A 25,882-nucleotide genomic window follows, 5' to 3' on the forward strand; every position below is an offset into this window, starting at 1 on the left:
AATAATCTAATCCTAAAGAATGAGTAGCTCAAACAAAAAAAATAATAGAAACAATCAATAATTTCATTCAAGAGAATGACAATAAAGAGAGAAACTACCAAAACTTACGGGATACAGCGAAAGCAGTTGTTAAGGGAAATTTTATATCTCTGAACGCTTACACGAATAAAATATAGAAAAAGGAGACCAATGAATTGAACATGCCACTGAAAAAGGTATAAAAAGAGCAAATTGAAAATCCCCAATTAAGTCCAAAATTAGAAATACTGAAAACTAAAGGAGAGATTAATGAAACTGAAATTAAGAAAACCATCAAGCTAATGAATAAAAATAATAGCTATTTTATGGGGAAAAACAATAAAATCAATAAACCCTTTTTAGTTGATTAGATTAAAACAGAAAAACAACTTACCAGCATCAAAAATGAAAGAGGTAAACTCACCTCCAATGAAGAAGAAATTAAAACAATAATTAGAAATTACTTTGTCTAGCTTTATGCCCATAAATTTGATAATCCCAGTGAAAAGGAAGAATATTTACAGAAGTATAAACTGGCCAGATTAACAGAAGTGGAAGTAAAATACTTAAATAACCCCATTTTAAAAAGAAAAAAAAAAGAAATCAAACAAGCCATCAATGAACTTCCTAGGAAAACATATCTAGGGTCAAATGGATTTACAAGCACTGGTGAAACTCAACATTAATAGATGGAATTTCCTTAGTTTGGATCTAAATAAGGAGATGAGGTTACAGTTCATCCTCATTTCCTCCTTCCTTCCTTCCTTCCATCCTTCTTTTCCTTTTTTCCTTATCTCCTTCTCTCTTTCCTTTCTTTATTTTCAGGAAACATCTATTTCATAAAATGACTGATCATGAAGAAAAACCAAGAAACACCTCCTTAAAGCAATGTACAATATAAGTGAAATAATGACTAGGGATGCTGACTTTCTTATTACTTATCCAGAGGAAAGTAAAGATAATGAAAAAATTTGCAATAAATGATCTTCCATTCTCTTTCTGTCTTTCCATTTCTGTCTTCTTTCTTTTTTCGTCTTTCTTTTGTCCTGATGATATGTTTAAAAACACATATATGTATGCATAACATGTAATGTACAGCCAAATGGGATATGCAAGTATAGTGTCTATAGGTACATAAAAAATATGATTCTATTAAGATAATAACTATATATGTTTAAGGATGCAAAATATCTCAATAATCATAATATAGCATATATATAATTTATGATATAATCATGGTTATTAAATATAACACAAATATTGTATATAATTATATATTACATTATATAATATTATGCAGCACATAAATTTATTATAAATATAATGTAGCATATATAATTCCATCTATATCATATGTATTATATATGATATGTATAAATAATTATATATCATAAATATGATATAGTATATATAATTTTAGTGTGTCTGAGTACATATTCAGACACGCATTGGACCTATGGTTTCACTGATGTAGGGAATCAACTAGTTGGCAAAATGTTTACTGATGCAAGTTGACATTTTCTCTGCAATTTATAATCAAATAGAGTCATAGAGAATCTGGAGATTAAATAGCTTGAAAGGTAAAATATGATAGACTAGATATGAATTCCAGTCTTTTAAGATAAAAACTAAACTAAAAATCTTATTTTCCAATCCAGAGAAAGAACTATGGAATTCAATCACAGATTGTAGCAGATCATTTTCTTTTGTATTACGTTTTGGTTTGTTATATGATTTCTCCCATTCATTTTAATTCTTCTATACAACATGACTATGGTAAAAATGTATTTAATAGGAATGCATCTGTAGAACCTATATAAAATTGTATGCTGACGAGCAGGAAGCAGGGAGGTGGTGGGAGGGAGGGAAAGAAAAAATCTAAGTTGTATGGTAGTAATTGTGGAACACTGAAAATAAATAAAGAAAAAAATAAAAAAATCTTATTTTCTCCTGGAAGCCTTTCCCAATCCTCTTAATTCTAATGATTTTCCTTGGTTATTTATTTTCCAATTATTATGTATAGATTATTTGTTCCTCTCCAGTTTGATTATGTTCTCCTTGAGGGCATGTATTTTCTATGGTCTTTCTTGGTCCCTCCAGTGCTTACCACAGTTCCTAGTACAGAATAGGCTCTTAAAAATGCTTATTAATTAGGTGACTAAAGGCTTACTCTCCATTATTTATACCACATGGCCTCTCATTTATATATATTTAATGTTTACCGTATCAGTCTGCTGTGAGGGACAGAAAGAAGTATAACTCTTAATTCTTGCTATGAAGAATATAAATAATAAAACCTCAACCCACAAACTCATTCTTAAGGTTTGGATGTAATGTTTCAAAATGCAAATGAGAAGGGATGTTTTTCATCATATATTCTATAATGAGCATTTATTTTTGTTATTTCTAAGTCAAAGAGGAAAGTCAATGGCCAGTTCCTAAATCATTCAAGTCATTGTACTGTAACTATATATTTCCTTCTTTACAGCCCTGCCCAAATTATTCATGAGGTTATTTCATTATTTCTCATTACACTTAGCACAGTCTTGCCTGTCTTAGGCAACAATAGAAGAAATGGGCTTTTGGAATACATTCCCCCTCCTCCCTCCTCCCTCCAATGCTCCTGAAGGGAGTGTACTATCAATACTGCTTTTATATCTGGAACCTCCAGCACAAAGTCTTGCAGGTATCATGAACTTCATAAAAGTTTACTGAACTAAAATAAATTAATTGGAAACTCAAACTTGTCTCATTCAATACACATTTATTAAGCACCCAAAGAGGCTGACTCTGTCCAATTGGGTCAATCCATTAGGTTCTAATAATGTAAGTTACTTGGTTTGCTAATCATTACATGCAAGGAAACTGACCTATTTCATAAGATGATTGATCATGAAGGAAAAAAAAATGAAAAACATCTCTTAAAAGCAATGCACAATGGTAAATGAAATAATGCATAAGGATATTGGCTTTCTTATTACTTATCCAAAGGACAGAAAAGATAATGAGGAAATTTGCAAGTAATGATATTTAATGATAGGCTTATGCCCATTGGGATGTACTTAAGTGTTCAGCTGAGAGATAGCAGTCAGTGAGCCAATTTTGCCCAATCATGCAGTTATTATAAATTAACTTGTTTGGGGACTACCAAGATCTTTTATTTTCCTGTTGTTGTTTTTTTTCAGATACACTTTTGTTTTATTATATTTCTACTTATCATCTCCTTCAGAGACAGTCAATGAATAAACATTAAATACTAGAATGTGACAGGTACTGTGCTAATCCCCGGGGTGACAAAGAAAGGCAAAAGATAGTCCTGGTTCCTGAGAGCTCACAGCATAGCCAGGGAGAAAGCATGCAAACAGCTACGTACAAATAAAATACACAGCGTACACGGGAAGTAGCTACCAGAGGAAAAGTAATAACATTAAAGGGTATTAGCAAAGGTTTCCGGTTGAAGGTATGAATAACTGAGACTTGAAGGAAGCCAGGTGGTAGGGAAGAGGAGGGAAATAATTACAGGCCTGGAGGACAACCAGTGACAATGATCTAATTCAAGTGATGGAGTGCCTCATTCAGAAAACAGCAAGGAGCCCAGTGTTACTGGATAGCAGGAGAATGGGAAAGTTAGCTGTAGGCAATTTAGGAAGGCCTTTGAATGACACTCTCTCTCTCTCTCTCTCTCTCTCTCTCTCTCTCTCTCTCTCTCTCTCTCTCTCTCTCTCTCTCTCTCTCTCTCTATATATATATATATATATATATATATATATATATATATATGTATGTATTTGTGTGTGTGTGTGTGTGTGTGTATAAAATCTCACAAGTGATAATGAGACACTGGAATTTATTGGGTAAGTGGAAGACATGATCAGACTTGTGTTTCAGGATAATCATTTTGGTAGCTAAATTGGAACATGTATTCAAGTGAGGAGAGGTGTTTAGGGAGATAAAACAGTAGATTCCTGCAGTGTCTAGGTGAAAGGTGATGAAAATGTTCATAAGAGTAGTGACAGTGTCAGAGAGACAAGGGGTCTTATTTAGAGATATTATGAAGATAAAATTTATGGGTCTTGGCAAAATATTGGATGGGCAGTTGTGGTAGAAAAACAAAGAGAAAGAACTCAAAGATGCTATATAGGTATCAAGCCTATGTGACCTTGAATATAACGGTGTCCTCAGCATGAAGAGGGGAGTGAAAAAACGGTGAAAGTCTGAGATGAAGGAAAGGGAAAGCTAACAGGGGAAGGATTCAAATTAGTCAGTGTCTTGTTTGGGAACTATTTAGGATGCATTCACTCACTCATAAAAAATAAAAATAAAAATAAGCAACTAAAAACTAAGGTCCCAGAGATCAGAGACTATCTTCTTCCTGTTTTTTCATTCCCAGCACCCAACACAATGCTTGGTACATGGCACATAGTATATGCCTAATGAATGTTTTCTGAATGAAAACATTAAATAATCTAAGTTCCCCATCCCCCAGTGCTTACTATGAATATGCATAATACTTTACTAGGGGCTGAGAGGGAATGCAATTGATAAAGAAAAAGTTTCTACAGTTATAAATCATACTATACTCTAGGTTTCAACCCATGCCTAAGGTATTTATGTACTGCATATATGTGACTCTGGATTGGTGGACAGAATACTGGGCATCAGCTGATACATATGAAATAGATTTAATGTAAGAGTTTTGAACAGGAGATACATTCTTCATCTTTCTGTTCATTTGTTTCCTTTAATTTCTTTGAGAAAGATATGTTTGATTCCAGAACCTATTGGTGACTACCTCAACATGTAAAGGTGGAGAGACAAGGACTCTGAAAGCTGCAGATGTGTAGGGGAAGTTGGTTCTTCAGCATGTTCTCAATTTTCATCCTTTCTCCCTAGACTCTGGTGAAGTTTCTCCAAAGATGAGATAGGGGCTTCTCTCTTGGTTAAGTTGAGATCTCATTCAACTCCAATCTGAAGAGTTCATTTATTTTGTGTATTTTCTGATATATTTTCATTTGCTTAATTCCTCAAATTTATGTTTGCAGTTAGGTTGAATAAATATGTTTATTTACCATTAGCTAATTGAGAAGACCTTTTATTCAGAAGACTGAATTTGTTAAGAATGAGATGTTTACAAGTTTAGAGTAACCCTCCCAGCTTATGAATAAGCATGGAAGTGACTTTTCTTTTGAACCTATTATATCCCTAAGCCAGCAATATTTAGGAAGGGAAGATGGGTGTAATTCTAGTTCCATACCCCCTCAAAGATTGGATTAAAGAGTACTCATGCAATTTGTGCTATGTGGACTTTCCTTTCCTTCCCTCCCAGACATAAGGCTGGCTTTTCTTGAAATATATTCATTCTTCAGATGTTCATTGCTATCTATTGCAACCTTCATTTGGACAAACCACAGAGAAATACATATTTTATATGGACAGTACACACATGTTGCAATATGATTACTGGTTTAAAGCATGAAGAGTCCAACATTCTTATTTTATAAATTAGGAAACTAAGGTCCCTAGAGTAAAGTACCTTAGCCAAGGTCACACTGATTGTAGTAGAACAGGATCATCTCACATTAAATCTAGTATTTTTTGAAGCAGGATTGGCAAAAGACAAGAGCTTCACTTCTCAGCCAGTCCCTTGTGGGACTTTTCAATGGGCTTAGTCATCTTTAAGGACTCTTCAATTGGGAGACCTCCTTTAGTCATTTTCAAGGTCCGTCTCTTTTCAGTCCTTTTTGCCATTCTTCAGGGCAAGTTCCTTTGGGAACTCATCAAGCTTCAAGTCTTGCTTGAAAATTTGAGTTATATCAGGTGCTTCTGGCTTCCAACTTTGAGAGATAAGATGGAAGAGATCAATGCCACCTCTGGATGCTGAGGAAAACAATGTGGAATGTAAGAGGAGCTGGAAGTCTCCATAATATGTATACTTCTAGAGTGTTATACTAGAGACTTCTGGGAGTTTCACCTTAGGTGAAATGCAATACCCTCTCCCTTGGTTGAGGTGAGTTACCTCACTTCCAAAGGGAATAATCTTTCATTCTCTCTTGTCTGTTGTCTATTATCATATACATATATACACACAAATATATATGTATGTATACACACACACACAGAGATATATATACATACACTTTTTCTGATTTCTGTTTTGTTATGATTCAGATGAATGGGGTTCTTAGCTATTTGTTTTGTGTGTATATTGTGAAATTCATATTAGGTAAAGAAAGAGCAAGTCTTAAATATAAAGCTTGGAGTTCCCCTCTCCGAGCAATGCAAAGTAATCAGACTTTACCTAGAACCCTACAAAATCTCATACATTCATAATATTTAAAGAAGCAGATCAGTGTTCTTCTAGTCTGGTATCCTGTCCATCTGAGGGGAGCAGCTTCTAGCCCCAACTTCCTGCTTCCTTTCTTGGCAGGAATGGAAGGTTCCTTTGCACAAGGGTTGAGGGAGAAGAGACTAGAGTTCTATTCTGTCAGTGTTGATACCACAAACAAATCTCTTTCACAGCAGATGAGGTCCTCCTTATATGTGGGCTATTTCTCCTTCTTGACATATTTATATTAGAAGGTAGACTCCTGTGTATTTTATGAATTTTGTACTAATTTTGAATGGAATTTTACATTCAACATAGTCTTGCTGGTTTTATTGATATTATACAGAAATGATGGTATCCATGAATTAGTTTGATAAACTGCATTTTTGCTAAAGTTATTAATTGTTTCAATTAATTTAAGTTGATTCTTTAGTATTCTCTAAATATTTGGTTGGTGGTTGTTGTCCTTCATTCATCAAGAGGACCAAAATGACATCATCATGACAAAGTGAAATTTCAGTGAGTCCAACAGTGGCTAATCAGACCAATACAAACTTAGAATGCTCTACCACAGGTTGGACACAGATATTCCATGTGAATATTTGGGGTAGATATCCCAAATCTGCACATCCTGTGTTTACTTTGTGCCGTCTCAATTCTGCTTTGCTCAAAGAGTACAGCACCCTTTCTGAGGTGGGCATGCCATGATGAGTGGTCCTGTGCCAGTGTCTTCCATGTTGCACAATCCAATCCAAAGTTCTTGAGAGAGACCTTGAGAGTGTCTTTGTATCATTTCTTCTGGCTACCATATGATTGTCTGAACAAAATTTGATGTTTCTATTAGCTATGTTTATTTTCACTATTTCTTTTGTTGTTATTTCTTTACTATCCCCACAATTTCTATTAGTATCTCAGGCATAATCAAGAGTAAATCCTAAATTTATTTGAAAACACTACAGTTTATCTTCATTTAAAAATAATGGTGTATCTTGGCTTTAGAAATATATTATCATTTTGTTGAAAAAGTCTGTTTTCATATGTTTATTTGTGTGTTTGTGTGATATATTTTGTTAAACATTGTTCTCCATTAATATAAGCATATGACTTGGATCATTTTGTTATTAATATGATTAACAATTTCATTTTTATTTAACTGAACTTGTTTTATATACCTGACCTGTTAAAAGTGTGTAGTCTTTGTTATATGTTGTTTTAGACTCTTTGATATTATTCTGTTTAAAATTTTAGCATTTTTATTCAGTAAGGATATTTGTCTAGAGTTTTCTTTTTCCTGTTTTAACTTTCACTGTGTTATGCAACAAGACTATATTTTTTGTCAAAGAAAAAGTTGGGTAGGAGCTCTTTTTTATGATATTGGTACTAATTGTTCTTTAAAAATCTGATAGAATTCACTAGCGAATTCATGTGGTGCTGGAGGTTCTCCCATCACTGCTGGAAAAAATGAATTTATGTATATATTTTTTTCCTCTGAAATTTGGGTGTTTACATTCTACATACATACTATTAAAAAAGCTTCGTTTTTATAAGTATCCATTAATTTCATCTTAACTGTTCAAATTTAGACATATATCAGTGTAAATAGTTTCTAATAATATTGTTTCTACTTCACTTGTTTTGAATTCCTTATTTTTTTTTTCATTTTGGTACTGGGGATATAGATTTCTTTCCTTTTTTTAAAGTGACTTAGCTAATAGTCTATCTATTCACAGGCTTTAAAATACTTCTGACATCTCTTGATTAATTCATTTTGTTATTTCTAAACTAATTATTTTCTTATTCAATTTTCAAAGTTTCTAATTTTGTGTTTTATTAATTTCTTAGTTTTCCAGTATTTTAGTTTTATCCCCAATTCATTGGCCTATTTTTCCTCTTTTTTGTTTTGTTTGGGTTCATAGGGATGTTGGATAAAATATAGTTAGCTGTGCCATTATTAGAGCTTTATTATTTATTTCTACTTGTGATTCATATTTTCCTGTTGGGATTGGAAGCTCAATTCCGTGTGGACGGTCTCGGGCGGGTAAAAGTGGGACTTCTAAATCTTAGAGTCTTACGAGGCCCTCCATGAACAGCGGGGATTCGAGAAGGTTAGACTGAGCTAGCTTGGCTAGCTCGGGTATTTCCGCCTCTCCCCGGGAGATACGTGATGGGTGGAGTCTCCCTGCCCTCGAGATTGTCCCGGATTGGAGCACACCTAGTTACCTAACAGCACGGTATTGAGATGCAAACTGTGTGGCTGAAGGTTAAGTAGGATTGAGGAAGCCGGAAAGCTCTCTCTTAGCACGTGTGGAGCCAAAGAGGACAGTAGGCTCCGCTTCTTTTCTTTCCTCTCTCCCCTCCCCCTCTCTCCCCGCTTGTACTTCTACTTCCAATCCCTTAAGCTTAGCCTCCTTAGGAAATCTCCCCCTCTTCCTCCTAAGGAAGACTTCCCTGCACTTGTAACCGAAACCCTGTAATAAAGCTCAACCCCTGTTCGACTCTGGAACGTCCTTTCTCTCATACGTTTATCCGGTTTGGCCAACCAAAGACCTGGGACAGGTAAGAAAGACTTGGGTAGCCCAATACAGGCCTCTAGGCTTGGCATTTTCCCTTTATGTTATACCACTGGGTGAACATACGTTAAGTGTTGAAACTAATTGAGTATATAGATTACCTTTCAGCAAAATATAGCTTCATTCTTTATCTCTTTAAAGTTAAATCTATTTTTATTGTTGCCTTTTAGAAAGTTGAAATTACTATCTCTGCTCTTTGAGTATATTCAAATGAGGAATAATGGATTTTGCCTCAAATTTTTATTTTAGCTTTATGCAAATATTTACATTTAAATTCCTTTCTTATAATCAACGTATTATTAGATTTTGTTTTCTAATTAGATCTAACCTCTTCCATTTTATGAGTGATTTCACCCCATTCACATTCTCAGTTAGGACAATTTTCTGCCTTCCTTCATTCTATTTGATTGCATTTTTTTCTAAACCATAATTTATTTCAAGTTATTGCTCTTTTCTTTTAGTTTTTTTTAAACTTTTTCTTTAGAATGTATTTTCCACTGATTAAAGTTTGTATTGCTTAGGAATAATCCCTCCCTGAAAAAAAGAAATTGAGATGTTGTATATGTTATTAAGTAATATTGATTATTCTTCTTGATATAAGATAAGACTTACTGGGCCAGGGGTGGGAAAGTTCTATATGGTATATGAGGAAATGTCTAACAGGAAAAAAAAGCAGAACAAAAAATCTAAAAGTAAAGGTGCAATTGGACAAGGTACATCGATTGGCAGAATGCTACCGATCTGACTACCCAGAAAACAAATTTATCAATACTTTAATGAAAAATGGTGATGATAGTGATGAGAAACTATCATATATAAAATTTTTCTGAATTTGGATTAACTTAGGAGCTAAGAAAATATGAAATGCATTATTTTTAACTAATATGAATTATCTACAAAATACTGAAACAAAATTACACCTGAATATAAAACATCCCAGATTTGAACTTATTATTTCTTTATATCTGTTCACTAATAAAAGAATTGGTGTGAGTAGGTGGTGAGGGGAGACAAACTTAAAGATATTTTGTTACAACATCTAATGAGTAAGAATGTATGTTTGGACATGACCAACAAGATGGAAGACTAGGCATTTTTTCCAATTCTGATGAAAATATGTGTCTGAAATCTTTGATAGGACATGATTTCTAGTTTCCTACTGAGTTTTAGCCTAAAGGTGAAAATAAAACAATGCAAAGAAATATGTGTGACTTTTCACAAGTCTCTCTCAATTACATTTGCTTGTATTTGAACAGACTTGCATTCCTGATGAAAGTGCAAGTTTGATGTAATCCAAGGAATTGGGATACCATAAAAACACTAAGCCCTAAAAATTAAATTCATTCTTTCTGACAGATTCTGAAGGTACTCCAATGTTCTACAGTACCTTAGAATCATCATTCTGAAAATTAGTTAATATTATATTGGGAAAAAATATTAGAATTGGCAAATATGTTTCCCATCAAACAGTTCTGGTTGCCAGCATTTTTGGTCCTGATATATAAACCTAAAGACCAGCCAAATCTCTTGCACCATTGGGAACTAAACAGATGCCATACATAAATAAAATATTACAAAACAAAGTTTATGTGAAAACATTAAATGAGTGCATCATCTGTGTGCTCTGATGATTAAAGTAGATGGCTTCTAATTTAACAAGTACTATAGATCTGCCTGAGAGAAGATTTTTTCCACCATCCCTTCTTTTACATTTACAACCCAGAAATGCAATTACAAAGAAATGTAGAGACGCATTTAATCAGACCTTCACCTAGCAAGATTTTAGAAATAAATCTCAAAAATAACAAAGCAAGTTCCAAAGGATTCCTTAATGGCCCGTCTCTAATTCAATGAGAACAGGTAAACACTTGCATTTTTTTTTCTTCTTCTCTGTATACTTTCTAAAGTCCCTGAATAGCTCAGTATCTACTAAAATCTGCTTTATGAAAATTTTGAAATTTGATTCTCAAATTACTGTTTCAAGTTACATATCAGAAATTAAGTAATAAAATGAGTTATAAAACTTGTAACATTTTCCAAGGGACAACATGACAAGGTTGATATATCAAGAGACACACTAGTTATGCCACATCATACCTTTGCTGAGGCTCCTGATTGGGTCCTGGAGGACATGTTCAAGAAACTCAATAAATAAGGTTTAACTCATGGTTCTATTAAATCAATATACAACTATTGTGGATTGTTTCTTAATGACTTCTGTCTATGATTAAATGTCTTTGAAGGATAGGACAGTGAGTACATTTCTAAAATGTTTGTGCCATATCCCAGGAAATAATGATGAATAGAGGCAAAAATGTATTTATGGTCCCCCAAATATATACTCAACTTCATTAAATGAAGATTGAAATTCTTATGATCATCAGTAATAGAAATGGAGAGGGTAACTTTAGGAATAATGAAATGTCAAAAAATCAATAAACATATTTTGTATTGACTGTATACATTCTAGTAACTGTGATAGATTTTTTTTTAAAGGAAATAATAATGTTGCTTTCCTCTGGGACTTTAGAATCCAATGGAGAAAATATATAAAAACATGTTTGTGTATGTGTTTGTATGTGTGTGTATGTATATATGTGTATCCACCAATTAGTAAACATGTACTGCTATCAGAAAATTAGTATATTGTGGTTGTGTTTAGATCTAAGGGTTTATTTAATTCTTCTCATTTAGGTTCTGTTAGCATATTGAAAGGGTATTTAAAAGCCAGAGCTAAGACTTGAAGGTGGGAAGAGTCAGCATAATTTATCAGTTTTCTAGCATCTTGAAGCAGTTGCTGAATGAGCAAATGGTCTATAATGAGATAAGCAGTCATCAAGTATAAAAATAAAGGAGTTAACATTTTGTAGTAGCCAAGAACTGGAAATAGTCAATCTTCATTGATTGAGGATGGATAAATTAGTTTCCTTACATACAAGTAATGACTCATTTCTCTTATTACTTAAGCAATAGTAACGGATTAAGAGAGAGAAGCATAGAATGCTTATATAAAGTGAAAGAAAAAAAAGAAATAAATTAGACTGAGAAAATAATATGCAGAATGAATTTAACCCACCATATCTCCATCATTATTATATCTTTCTAGTGTTCAGCACAATATGTGGTACCTAGTAGTAGGCACCAAATTAATTAGTAGCTACTAAATTAATATTGACTAAGCAAATGGAGATGACTTCCATTAAGTGGGTGCTTCCTTTTGATTGTTTTGGTTTAAGGACCAAGTGATAATGAGATTCTACCACCAACCTCATCAGTGTGAATGGGCTTACAAGAAAAAAATAGAAAAAGTCAATAAAATGAATAGTCCTCCAAGGGAATGTTCTTTTAAATATACTATTGCCCAGGATACATCCGCCTAGTGAACTCACCATCATGTTTATCATAACTAGTATTTACATAAATACTTTCTTTTCTTTAAGGTTTGTAAAGCACTTTATCCTTGTTATCAGTTCTTTCATTTGATTTTTAGAAGCCTGTAACTGAAATATTATTATTTTCATTTCGTAGGTGAGGAAATTGAAGCAGAAAGATTAAATGATTTCCCCAGGATCACATAACTAATAAGTGTTTGAGTTGGAATTTCAACTATAGGTCTTTTTGACTCCATTTCAATACTTTATTCTCTTTCTAGTTGCCTTTATGATTATGAATAGATCAGTTAGAAGCAGTGCCTACAAAATTATCTATCTCTCCCCATACCACCCCATTTAAGTTAGGCCAATTATTTCCCTGAAGAGGCAAGGAAGCTATCCATTAATATAGGCCAGGAATCTAAGGTTCAAGCTTGGTTTCAGCTAATGTAACTTCCTGGTGATCTCCGGTGACATTGGTATGGTTTGCTGGTCACCTAAGAAAATAAAAAAGACCTTGAAATGTGGAATAAGAGATTCCATGGACATGTGGACTTTTCAAGTATTTTCATATCCCTTAATTGATCATATCCTGCTCTACTGACCAGAAATGCATTAAGAAAGTGATGAATCCTATCTACCTAAGTTCTCAGTTGAATATCCTTTCTATGTTATGACTAAGTAAACCTTTTGTTACTGTTGAATGTCCTGTAAGTATCTCAATTTGTTCATATATTCTCCTAACGACCAGAGTGCTGGCCTGAGTTAGGCCTGGCCATTATTTCATTCTTTGCTTAGCCACTTTCTGAAGTGATATTTTAATAATTTTCAGAAGAGACACAAAACCTGTAAGCATCTACTTTGGCTTTTCTTAAACATTGCTAAATGAAAAAGAATTTTTTTCAAGTTGCTTTTAAAAATCAACCACTAAGTAAATGTGAGAGTCCCATTTAATATTATAGTTATTTCAACAATAATAATTACTATATAATAATTTATAAAATAAAACTATGCTTTACAATAAATACATTGATTTATGAAATGTTCTTATAATTCCTAAGATCTTTTCAAGATACCCATAAAATAGATAATTATTATAATAATCCTTTAGCAATGAGAACACAAAGAAAACAAATTATTTATTTTAATATAATCCACATGTGGCTACAGTCATATTAGAACAGATAACTCAACCTCATTGGGCCCATAAAAGATTATAAAATGTTTGAATTTACAACAGCATTTCTGGTTAGCTAATTCAGAAAATATATTATTAAAACATAACAATATGTGATAGTGATTGTCTATTCATGTTTAAAGAATGAACTATTCATTCTCTCATCTCATTTGATAGATTCGGAAGGAATCCCAGAAACTTCTTGTCTGATGTCTTCATTTTATGATCAGGAAAATGAGGATGAGAAAAGTTAAGTGATTTGCCCAAGATCACATAGGCAGTAGATGCCAAAGGACCTGAATTTTAAATATCCCCTCTGAAACTTACTGCCTAAATAACCTTGCACAAATTGCATATTTTAGAGGGCAATGCATCTTCAGAAAGGACATATATTAGATGGTCTCCAAGATCCCCTCTAACCCTGAGATGGAACTCTGAAATAAGATTTGATTCTGGCCTTGGAATTCACAATTGAGTAGGAATGATTACACACATGTGGAGATAGAGTGTCCCAAAAGTCTTAGGGTAGTTGTTGTTGTTGTGTTCGTCCTTTGTTGCCAAAGAAGACCGTGCCATTATAGAAATGATGACATGACTTGCACTTGACTTTGCTTTGAGTGAGGCATTAATAAATTAAATAACATTAATCTTTAAAGGCTTAAAATTGTACGGAGATATTTGGAACATCCCGCATCATGCATATTATAATGTGATTAGTGCATAAGAGTACTAGAGAATGCTATGAGATTGGAAAATGAAGAATGTGAAGTTGTATTTAAAACTTAAGTCTATGAAGCTCAGCATAAAAATTAGCCTGACCTATTATCCTGGGGATTTAGGAACCTTATATCAACTGGAAAGGCTGAGGTGAGGCAACACTCTTAGCTAAGATGTCTAAAGAAACAAATGAAATAAGTTTGAGAAAAGTCCCAAATAATGACTTTAATTTGTAACATGATGTCTTGTATTGTAATTCACTGGAAATTAGACATACAAGTATCTTCTTAATTTATTCTCCTGCCATATGCTGTAAGCCAGGTATGACTGGACTGGTAGGTGTATAATGGATAGAGGGCTAGGGCCATAGTCAGGAAGATCCATCTTCCTGCATCAACTAAGGCATTTACTAACTGTGTGACCCAGGGCAAGTCATGCAATCCTGTTTTCCTCAGTTTCTTTATCTGTAAAATGAGCTGGAGAACAAAATGGCAAACCACTCTGCTATCTTTGCCAAGAAAACCATGAGTGGGGTGATAAAGAATTAGATGTGACTGAAAATAACTAAATAGCAAGGTAAGATGTTAACAATAAGACTTGTTCTAGGGTCTAGGAAAGTAATAAAAATTACATGGGAATCTCACTTGTGCTTTAAGAGAAGTTCAAGGAAGAGGCAAAATTCTACTTGGGAGAGAATATTTCACAAGTGTCATCAGAACTGAAATTCAAATTTTGTTCCTTATTATCTATGTGATCTTGACCAAATTATTTGACTTTTAAGGTCTCAGTTCCTCATTGGTAAAATGAGGGGTGTTGGAAAATCTTTGAGATAATTTTCCTGCCCAGAAAAGCCTTTCTAATTGGCTTGCAAAATACTATCTATTGCATTTATATCATGTAGATTTTCCCTATATTCCTCCTCAACTCCATTTCAGAAAGTCATCTCATATAAAAAATAGCTTTTTTAAAAAGAAAATAAAAAAGTAAGAAGAGCAAAAATTCAGCAAAATTTACTAACAAAGGGGCGGAGCCAAGATGGCAGAGTAGAAAGACGCATATACACATAGCTCTGAACCCACAATCCATAGAACATCTGAAAAAGGAACTCACGACGAATTCTGGAGTAGTAGAGGCCACAGCACAGTCGAGCAAAGGAGATTTCTGTTCCAGAGGGACCTGTAAACCTCTCACAAAAGGTCGTCATGCTGCAGACGTGGAGCCCTGCCCAGCCCTGCTGCGGCTGCTGCACGGAGAAGAGCTGATCTGAGCGGGCTTCAGGGACGAGATCTCCAGCGGCCACGTGGGTCCCTCCACCCACAGGTGATGGGGGTCAGTGAGAGGGTCTTCCTGCCAGGTCGAGAGGGGAGCGGGGTGCCCCCATAACTCAGGCCCCCTTGGAAGGCAGTAGCTGACGCAGCAGCAGACCAGGGCTCCCCAAGCAGGCAGGAGCCTGGATCCATTGTTGAAGGTCTCTGCATAAACCCCCTGAGGGAACTGAGTCTGAGAGGTGGCCCTGCCCTGACCTGAGTACCTGAACTTAATCTCACACTGAATAGCAGCCCCGCCCCTGCGGAAGCCATAAGGCTGGGAAGCAGCATTGGAATCTCAGACACCAAGCTCTGGCTGGGAGGATCAGGAGGCAAGGTGGGCGTGAGGAGAATATTCAGAGGTCAAGTCACTGGCTGGGAAAATGCTCAGAAAAGGGAAAAGAAATAAGACTATAGAAGGTTACTTTCTTGGTGAACAGGCATCTCCTCCCTTCCCTTCTGATGAGGAAGAACAATGCTTACCATCAGACAAAGACATAGAAGTCAAGGCCTCTGTTTCCCAAACATCCAGACTAAATAATCTGTGGGCTCAGGCCATGGAAGAGCTCAAAAAGGATTTTGAAAATCAACTTAGAGAGGTGGAGGAAAAGCTGGGAAGAGAAATGAGAGATATGCAGTCAAAGCATGAACAGCAGGTCAGCACCCTGCTAAAGGAGACCCAAACAAATGCTGAAGAAAATAACACCTTGAAAAACAGGCTAACTCAATTGGCAAATGAGGTTCAAAAAGCCAATGAGGAGAAGAATACTTTCAAAAGCAGAATTAGCCAAATGGAAAAGGAGATTCAAAAGCTCACTGAAGAAAATAGTTCTTTCAAAGTTAGAATGGAACAGATGGAGGCTAATGACTTTATGAGAAACCAAGAAATCACAAAACAAAACCAAAAGAATGAAAAAATGGAAGATCATGTGAAATATCTCATTGGAAAAACAACTGACCTGGAAAATAGATGCAGGAGAGACAAATTTAAAATTATGGGCCTACCTGAAAGCCATGATCAAAAAAAGAGCCTAGACATCATCTTTCGTGAAATTATCAAGGAAAACTGCCCTGAGATTCTAGAACCAGAGGGCAAAATAAATATTCAAGGAATCCACAGAACACCGCCTGAAAGAGATCCAAAAAGAGAAACTCCTAGGAACATTGTGGCCAAATTCCAGAGTTCCCGGGTCAAGGAGAAAATATTGCAAGCAGCTAGAAAGAAACAATTCAAGTATTATGGAAATACAATCAGGATAACACAAGATCTAGCAGCTTCTACATTAAGGGATTGAAGGGGTGGAATAGGATATTCCAGAAGTCAAAGGAACTAGGACTAAAACCAAGAATCACCTACCCAGAAAAACTGAGTATAGTACTTCAGGGGAAAAAATGGTCTTTTAATGAAATAGAGGACTTTCAAGCATTCTTGATGAAAAGACCAGAGCTGAAAAGAAAATTTGACTTTCAAACACAAGAATGAAGAGAAGCATGAAAAGGTGAACAGCAAAGAGAAGTCATAAAGGACTTACTAAAGTTGAACTGTTTACATTCCTACATGGAAAGACAATATTTGTAACTCTTGAAACTTTTCAGTATCTGGGTACTGGGTACGATTACACACGCACACATGCGCACACACACACACACACACACACACACACACACATAGAGACAGAGTGCACAGAGTGAATTGAAGAGGATGGGATCATATCTTAAAAATGAAATCAAGCAGTGAGAGACAAATATATTGGGAGGAGAAAGGGAGAAATGGAATGGGGCAAATTATCTCTCTTAAAAGAGGCAAGCAAAACACTTATTAGTGGAGGGATAAAGAGGGGAGGTAAGAGAAAAACATGAAGTTTACTCTCATCACATCCCACTAAAGGAAGGAATAAAATGCACGCTCATTTTGGTATGAAAACTTATCTTATAATACAGGAAAGTGGAGGATAAGGGGATAAGCAGGGTGGAGAGGATGATGGAAGAGAGGGCATGGGGAGGATGGAGCAATTTGAGGTCAACACTCATGGGGAGGGACAGGATCAAAAGAGAATAGAAGTAATGGGGGACAGGATAGGATGGAGGGAAATATAGTCAGTCTTATATAACACAACTATTACGGAAGTCATTTGCAAAACTACACAGATTTGGCCTATATTGAATTGCTTGCCTTCCAAAGGGAAGGGGTGGGGAGGGAGGGAGGTAAAGAAGTTGGAACTCAAAGTGTTAGGAACAACTGTCGAGTAATGTTCTTGCCACTAGGAAATAAGAAATACAGGTAAAGGGGTATAGAAAGTTATCTTGTCCTACAGGACAAAAGAGAAGATGGAGACAAGGGCAGAGAGGGATGATAGAAGAGAGAGCAGATTGGTGATAGGGGCAATTAGAATGCTTGGTGTTTTGGGGGGGAGGGGACAAAAGGGGAGAAAATTTGGAACCCAAAATTTTGCTAAAATGAATGTCAAATAAATAAATTTAAAAAAAAAGAAAAAAAATTTACTAACAAATATAAAAATTCTAACACTACATGAAACATTCCACACCTGTGGATCCCATTCTGAAAAAAAGAATAGGACTAGGCACTTGAAGACAGTTTGAATTTTTTTAAAAGAAATCATATTAACCAAGCAAACAAAAATTTGAACACTGTTTTTGTATTGTATGAGAGTAGCTCTCTCTGATTCTGAATTCAATAATTTATTTGTCATCAAAGAGCACTTTGCCTAAAGGAGAGGAATGACAAGTGGATAAAAATGTTTATAATTCTCTGTGAAATTATAGTTTATCATCTATTTGTATTTGAAAGTGGATGTTATGCAATATTACCTACATTAATGCTTTTGAAATTTGTAGATATGAACTAGCAAGTGAAATTTATTTTTACAATTTGTTTCTTCCCTCTTTAAGTACATAATCTATGATTCTTAGATGCCCTCCTACTTGAAAGTCTACTGATAATTGCTGGAGAAGAAAGAAAGTCAAGCTTTCCCCTGCTCTACATTTTGGAAGCAGGGGAGGTACTTGAATAAATGGAAGAGCGGATATTAAGGTACTGTACTGAGGTACTGTCCAGTTCATGTGCTAGTCCATAGAGAAAAGTATTAATCACTTTATCCTCAGTATTTTGAATTTTTAAGTGCTAAAACAAAGATCTTTATTAGCTAAGATCTTTATTAGCTCTAAGTTTGGTTGTCTGTTTTCATACTTGAAAAAGGTCAGAATGGCATCACTATGTTGGGTTCAAGGAACAGTGTTATCTGACTATAGCTGATGAGATCAATATGAGATCAGAAAGCTCTACCACAGGTAGGGCATAAATATTTCATATGAATATTTGCAGTGAGGATGTCTGCAAATTTGCATATTTTGCATTTCTGAGACATTGTCCTTTAATGGACCCACAGTAAATGAATAAAATCAATAAGTGAAAATAAAGTATTGATGTTTACTTAAGTCTAAGCACCAAGGGATAAAAATAAAAGCAAGTTCAATAGGTATTTCTATCAGGAAATTATATTCTAAAAGTAGAATATAAATTTATACTTATAAAATTTATATTCTAAAAGTAGAACATAAATCTCAAAGAGAAGTGATGTCCAGGGATGAATGTCTTGTGTATGAGGAAGTGATGACAGTCATATGGCAATTTATTGACATGTACTTCCTTTTTTTTTGTATTTAATATCTGATTTCCCCAATTACATGTAAAAACAATTTTAATATTCTATATTTCTCAAATTTTGAATTCCAAAATCTCTCCCAGACTTCCCTCACCCTGAAAAGGCAAGCAATTTGACATAGGCTAGACATGTGTGGTCATGCAGAGCATATTTCCACTTTCTAGGAGTAGTGGTTTTGATTTGATTGCTGTAGTCATTGCTAAAACTGGGAAGAGGAGGATTGGAGGGGAGAATGATATATGATCAGGAAGTAGTTACAAATACATGGTTCCATACTAGACATGGTGAATGTTCACCAATAAGGAGCAAAGAACTTCAGGATGGGATGTGTGGATAGGATTAGTACAGCTATAACTGACCTATATGCCTATGAGGAAGATATTCTTGGAAAATCTTCATTGTCAAAGGTCATAGGAGGAGAGGATTACCATGGGGCTGTGGATTACCAGGAGGAGTTTTGCACTTGGACAAACTGAATGTGTATTAGAAGGAGAAGATATCCCAGGAAATATAGTTGTTTGGATGGGGGTAGAAAGTTGTGAAGAAAAAGAAATGATCAGACTGATTTACATGACTTTGTCTAGCAGCGGCAAAGTTGTCATTCAATCCATCAACTAACAAACACATATTAAATGCTGCCATGTGCCAGTGACTAGAAATTGGAGATAAAAAGACCAAAATTAAATAGACCCTGGTGGTGGGGTAGACAGACGTAGGAGGAATGTCAAACTTTCAGCCCAAAGAATGAAAAAAGGGACAGTCAAAAAACCATGAGGTCAAGTTCTTTTTTTTCTTGAACAGAACCTGTGATTTCATTCAACCCATATGCTTCCAAGTCTGATATCAGTTCTATCTAGTATGAAACACTGTCCCTCTGGTATTGTTAATGCTGTTGTAACAATAGTTGTGGCTGTAGTTTTCAGGGTCCCCATCTGCTAAATGGTAGCATTCAGTTTGATGACTTTAATTCTCAAAGGTCCTTCGCAACTCCAAAATTCTAATCTTCCATCATGGTATGTTCAGTAAAGAGCAAATGTGCATTGCTATATTCCATCACAGCAGAGTCACTAAACACACACCTCTCAAAAGTACCAAGTATACCCAAGAAAAGATTAAAATATAATTGGGAAATATTTTATAAAGTAAATAAAAATACAGCATAAATGATGTTTACATGTGGTTTTCTAAGTCTACATGCAGGTCACAGGAATCTGTTTGTACCTTTACATTACAGGCTACCCAGAATTTGAGGAAATATATAGAATGCGTATTTTAAGTAGGAAGGGGAATTTTGGAGTCACACAGCTGTAGCCTTTTATATTTTCTAGTTATCTCTCCAACAAGTTTCCAACCCCAAAATCTCATAATTACCTCAGAAGTGTGGGAATTTCATAGTTTATATTGCTACTTTAGTTTTTTCCTTTCAATTACTAGTAGGGGTATAAGAAATTGCCCTCCTCCTCCTTTTTTTCTATAAAAGCTTTATGTTCCACTTAAATATGGAGTAGTGCAGCAAAGTGGGGAAAGCCTTAAACTTGGAACTGTAGAACCTGAGTTGGAATTCTGGTTTTTGCCAACTTACTACCTATAGGGTACATCCCTCAAACCACCACCACCTCGCAACTACTTTTTGTATATTGTCTTCATCCATTAGTATGTATATAAGTCCACTGGGGACTCAAAAAAAAAAAAAAACAACTCTGTAGGGAGAGATAAAAAAGAGTAATTATATCATACAAATGAGGTGTTAAGGGAAAAATTGATACAGAAGAAACTAGTAGGGGAGAGGCCAGGTAGTTCAAGTAGTACCCTCATCAGGAAGAGTTAGAGAACAATATATAGATAGATCGATCGATAGGTAGATAGGTATAAAAGTCTTTTAAATTAAGAATGAAAGAAGAAGGCAAGGGGATAGCATACGGAAAGAGGATAAGGGAGGGAGGATTGCAGAGGTGAGCAGGTTAAGGAATAGGAGGCAATATAGCCAGCAGAATTAGAGAAGAGAAGTTAAGAGAAATACTGATAAGGTGAGAAAGATAGTGAGGGAAATAGGAAAGAGAAAAATAAAGAAGTTATTATAACTTAGAATGTCAATGGGATAAATTAATCCATAAAACAAAAACTGATAGATTAAAAATGTGAATTCAACAATATGTTGCCATGCCTTTTTTTCTTATTTTAAAGTTAATTTTAAAATAAATTTCAAAGAAATTATCAAAAAATGCATATAAGCCCATTGAGGGTAGGAGTTGTTGCACTCTAAGCACTTAACACCTTTCTTGGCATGTAAGGAATTCTTCAATAATGTTTATTGCCCTGCCTTACAATTTACTTAGCCTTTTTAGTCTACTCTTTAATCATTTGTAAAATTAAAGATTTGAAACAGATGGATAAAATATTCCCTTTCAGTTCTAGATCCATGATATGATATCTTTTAAAAAGTGGATATGTGAAAACAGATACCATCTTCATTTAATAATAACTTACATGTACATATTGATTTTATCTTGATAACTGAGGAGATGAATTCAAATTCAAACTTTTCTATTTCTATTTGTGTATAACATAGAGCAAGTATATTGACATCTCCATGTCTCAAGTTTCTTATCTGTAAAATGAGGGAGCTGAACTAGATCAGGGGTATCCAGAAAAGGACCCTTGGCCCTTTTGTACCCTTGGATAGGTACAAAATATTCCCAAGTGCTAACCCAAACTCAGATTAATAAGTAATTGCAAAATATTTAGCAAAATAAACATACAATTGAATAAATACACATGTGTGTATGTATATATGTATGTAGTCAAGAGGTGGTTTATTAGAATCTTTATGTATAGAAAATGGTCTGTTTGTATATGAATTTGACAACATTTACTAGATGACCTGAAAGATCCTTTCTAACTACAAATTTGTGATAATGACGACGGATTTCAAGGGATGCAAAAAATGTCGTCTTATTTCAGTGAGACAAATAGTACAAATTTCAACTAATTCATTTAACTGAATGAACTGTTATCAACTCATTTAATTGAATTAATTAATATCAATTAATAGTAGCAATATTGCTATTTTTACATATGAAGAAACTGAAGAAATAAAGGGTTAAAGGTAATTCCTTCATAATTTTACAACTGGTTAATTGAAGAGCCCATTCTATGAATTCTAGAATGGATTCCACTGTAACATTATACCAACCAAGTTGAGCCTCATGATTCTGTGAGTTTTACATATCCTGCATATTTATTGGAACCATTAAAAAAAACGAACAATTTGTAAGTTTCTATACATTTGTTTCAACTATCAAAAACCCTGGGTGGAGATACCAACCATGACACTGTCTCTCTGACGTTGGACACATTTTTCAATTTCTCTGATTTTCATTGTCTTTACTTGTTAAATGAGAAAGCTGAAAGAAAATGACTTCTAAGACACCTTCCAGCTCCCAGTCTGAAGGAAAGCCTAAACTGAATTTGGAAAGTGGTTGTGAAAGTCTTCTTTTCAAAGGAAAACCACCATGAGTCTCTTTTCGTATAAATCTACTCTCCTTCAGTGATTTAGTGAATTTTTTCTATCTTCTCCTTTCTACTCAAGCATAAGCCAAGAGAAGAGGTCTCTACTTCTGCCTATTTCTATTTGACAAGGATTATAACCACAATAATTCATAATTCTTCATTCTCCCTCACTTCCTACATATAATCAATTTCCAAGTCTCATTACTACAATATCACTCTTCTACTGAAAGGGAAGAACTCAAATTCAAATTTTCTTTACCTTTAATCAAGACTGGCGAAATAGCCTCCCAAATTTTCCCTTCTTTCACTCCTAAAAATATCCTCTACATTGGTGACAAATTTATATCCTTAAAGCATAGCTCTGTCTATTACTTACTTTCATTTATTGATTTGTATATTCATTCATTCAGTTATTCATTTATTCATTTGTCTACTTATTTATTCGTTTTTAATTTTTTATAATTTTGAGTTCTAAATTCTCTCCTTCCTCCCAGCAATACCCATTGAGAAAAATAAGTAATATGATATCAATTGTACACCGGAAATTATGTAAAACATAATTGCCATATTAGCAGACTATGTCACTTTCTTTGTCAAAATCAAAATAATAAGAAGCAGTGGCACTTAATTTGTTGCCTTTAAAATAAAATATAAATCCTGGATCTGAAATTTGAAGTTATGTGCCATCTGGTTCTAGCCTAACTTTCCAGGAGTATTATACATTCCTCTCCTTCAGACATTCCTTATTACAGTGAAATGGTCCTATTTACTATTCTCTGTAGATCATATTCAATCTTACATGTCAATACTACTCCGAGGAAATCATTTCATTAGACATTGCATAATGACGATGAGAAAAAATAAGAACTAGGGTTAAAAACTAGGATTTGGATGCGGTAGTAATTCAAACCATTTACAATTTAGTCACATGATCACAGGTGTTGAGCTAAAAGAGATATTAAAGCCTATTTAGTCTAGTGTCCTCATTTTACAAATGAGAAAATGTGAGCCTGGAAAGAAAAAGTGTTTTGTCCAGGTAGAGCCTGGACTTTTTGGCCACAATAGTAAGGAAAGTGTTTCAGTTAAACTTGATTATTACATTTTAAAATTATTGTTCATTGCACACTCATTTAATAATAACATAATTTAATAGTATATCATGAACACAGCATTTGGGAAAAGTACTTAGATAATTTCAAAAGTACATTTTAATACATAATTGAACAGAATCATGTTTCTGACAGATACTCAATTTTTGAAGCTGGGAAAATGACTGAAGTTCTTGGTGGCCTCAGGCAACTTTCTAAAACTACTTTTTACCAAGTTTCTACTCTGTATCAGTGTATGAAGTTTTCAAATTCCCTGTACTGATGAATTAAGTATAGGTAAAAAGCAAACAATATAAGACATTCAACATCTTGATGAAAAGTACATTTAAAAGTTTAATCAGAAATAGAGATTTTCTTCCTATGTAATGCAAATTACAAGAAATTTTGTTTAAACATCTATTCAAATTTGGAACTATAAATAAGGGGATATAAGGCCATGCATACTTTTTCACCGAGAAATACTACTTCTAGGTCTGTACTGCAAAAAGATCAAACAAAAGGGAAAAAAGACCTTTTTGTACAAAGATATTTATAACAGCTTTTTTTGTGGTGGGAAACACGTTGTAACCTGAGAGGTTGCCCATCAATTGGAAAATGAATACGTTCTCATATATGACTATGTAATACTATTGTGCCATAAGAATAGATGAAGGGTATGATTTCAGAAAAATATGGAAAGACATATGAACTGAAATAGTGACTTATCTAGCTTTTCCATGCAGATATTTGGTAATACTTTTTATAAAATTTGATTAATTTATTTTCAGTTTTCAACATTCACTTTCACAAAATTTTGAATTTCAAAATTACTCTCCATCTCCCCACTTCCCCCACCCCAGGACAGTGTGTATATACACATACACATACACATATATACATACACACATACATGTGTATGTATATATACATACACATATATGTATATATATTTATATATTATATATATACACATATATATACATATATGTATATATATACATATATATAATATATATATATATATACATATATATATATTTATATATATTCCTCCCAACTGTCCTAATACTGAGAAAGGTCTCATGAGTTACAAGTATCATCTTTCCCTGTAGGAATGCAAATACTTCAACATTAGTAACTCCCTTATGATTTCTCTTTCTTGTTTACCTTTTCATGCTACTCTTGATTCTTGTTTTTAAAAATCAAATTTTCCATTCAACTCTGGTCTTCTCCAAAAGAATGCATGAAAGTCCTCTATTTCTTTGAAGTTCCACTTCCCCCTGGATTATACTGAATTTTGATGAATAGGTGATTCTTGGTCTTAATCCCTTTCCTTTAACCTCTGAAATATCATGTTCCAGGTCTTTCAATCTTATATTATAGAAGCTGCTAAATCATGTGTTATCCTGATCGTGTTTCCACAATACTTGAATTGTTTCTTTCTCACTGTTTATAATATTTTCTACTTGACCTGGCAACTCTGGAATTTGGCCACAATACTCCTTGGAGTTTTAATTTTGAGTTCTCTTTCAGGAGGTAATTGGTAGATTCTTTCTATTTCTGTTTGAACCTCTTGTTCTATAATATTAGCACAGTTTTCATGGATAATTTCTTAAAAGATAATATCTAGGCTATTTTTTATTATGGCTGTCACCTAGTCCAATAATTTCCAAATTATCTCTCTTGTGTTTATTTTTCAGGTCACTTGTTTGTTTGTTTATTTCAATGAAATACTTCACATTGTCTTCTTTTTTTATTCTTTTGGTTTTGTTTTATAATTTCTTGATTTCTCATAAAATCATTAGCTTCTATTAGCTCCATTCTAATTTTTAAGGAGTTATTTTCTTCAGTTAGCTTTTGTAATTCTTTTTCCATTTGGTTTTATCCTGCTTTTTAAGGCATTCATCTCTTCGTTTACTTTTTGGATCTCTTTTGTCATTTGGGTTAGTCTAATTTGAAAGATGTTATTTTATTCAGTATTTTTTTTGGATTTCCTTTAGGAAGATGTTGACTAGCTTTACATGATTTTCTTGCATCACTATCATTTCTCTTCCCATTTTTTCCTCTACTACTCTTACCTGATTTTCAAAATCTTTTTTGAACTCTCCCATAGGCT

General features: G+C 34.1%; 1 long non-coding RNA gene across 1 annotated transcript in view; it reads left to right on the top strand.

Moving 5' to 3' along the window:
• Positions 1 to 25,882, top strand: part of LOC140531527 (uncharacterized) — a 52,107-nt gene that overhangs the window by 16,990 nt on the left and 9,235 nt on the right. Inside the window, exon 3 of the long non-coding RNA XR_011976353.1 lies at positions 18,396 to 18,537. This is a non-coding gene — a long non-coding RNA (uncharacterized lncRNA). The remainder of the gene's footprint in view (positions 1 to 18,395; positions 18,538 to 25,882) is intronic.

Source organism: Notamacropus eugenii, chromosome 3 (genome assembly GCF_028372415.1).
Source record: "Notamacropus eugenii isolate mMacEug1 chromosome 3, mMacEug1.pri_v2, whole genome shotgun sequence".
NCBI lineage: Eukaryota > Metazoa > Chordata > Mammalia > Diprotodontia > Macropodidae > Notamacropus > Notamacropus eugenii.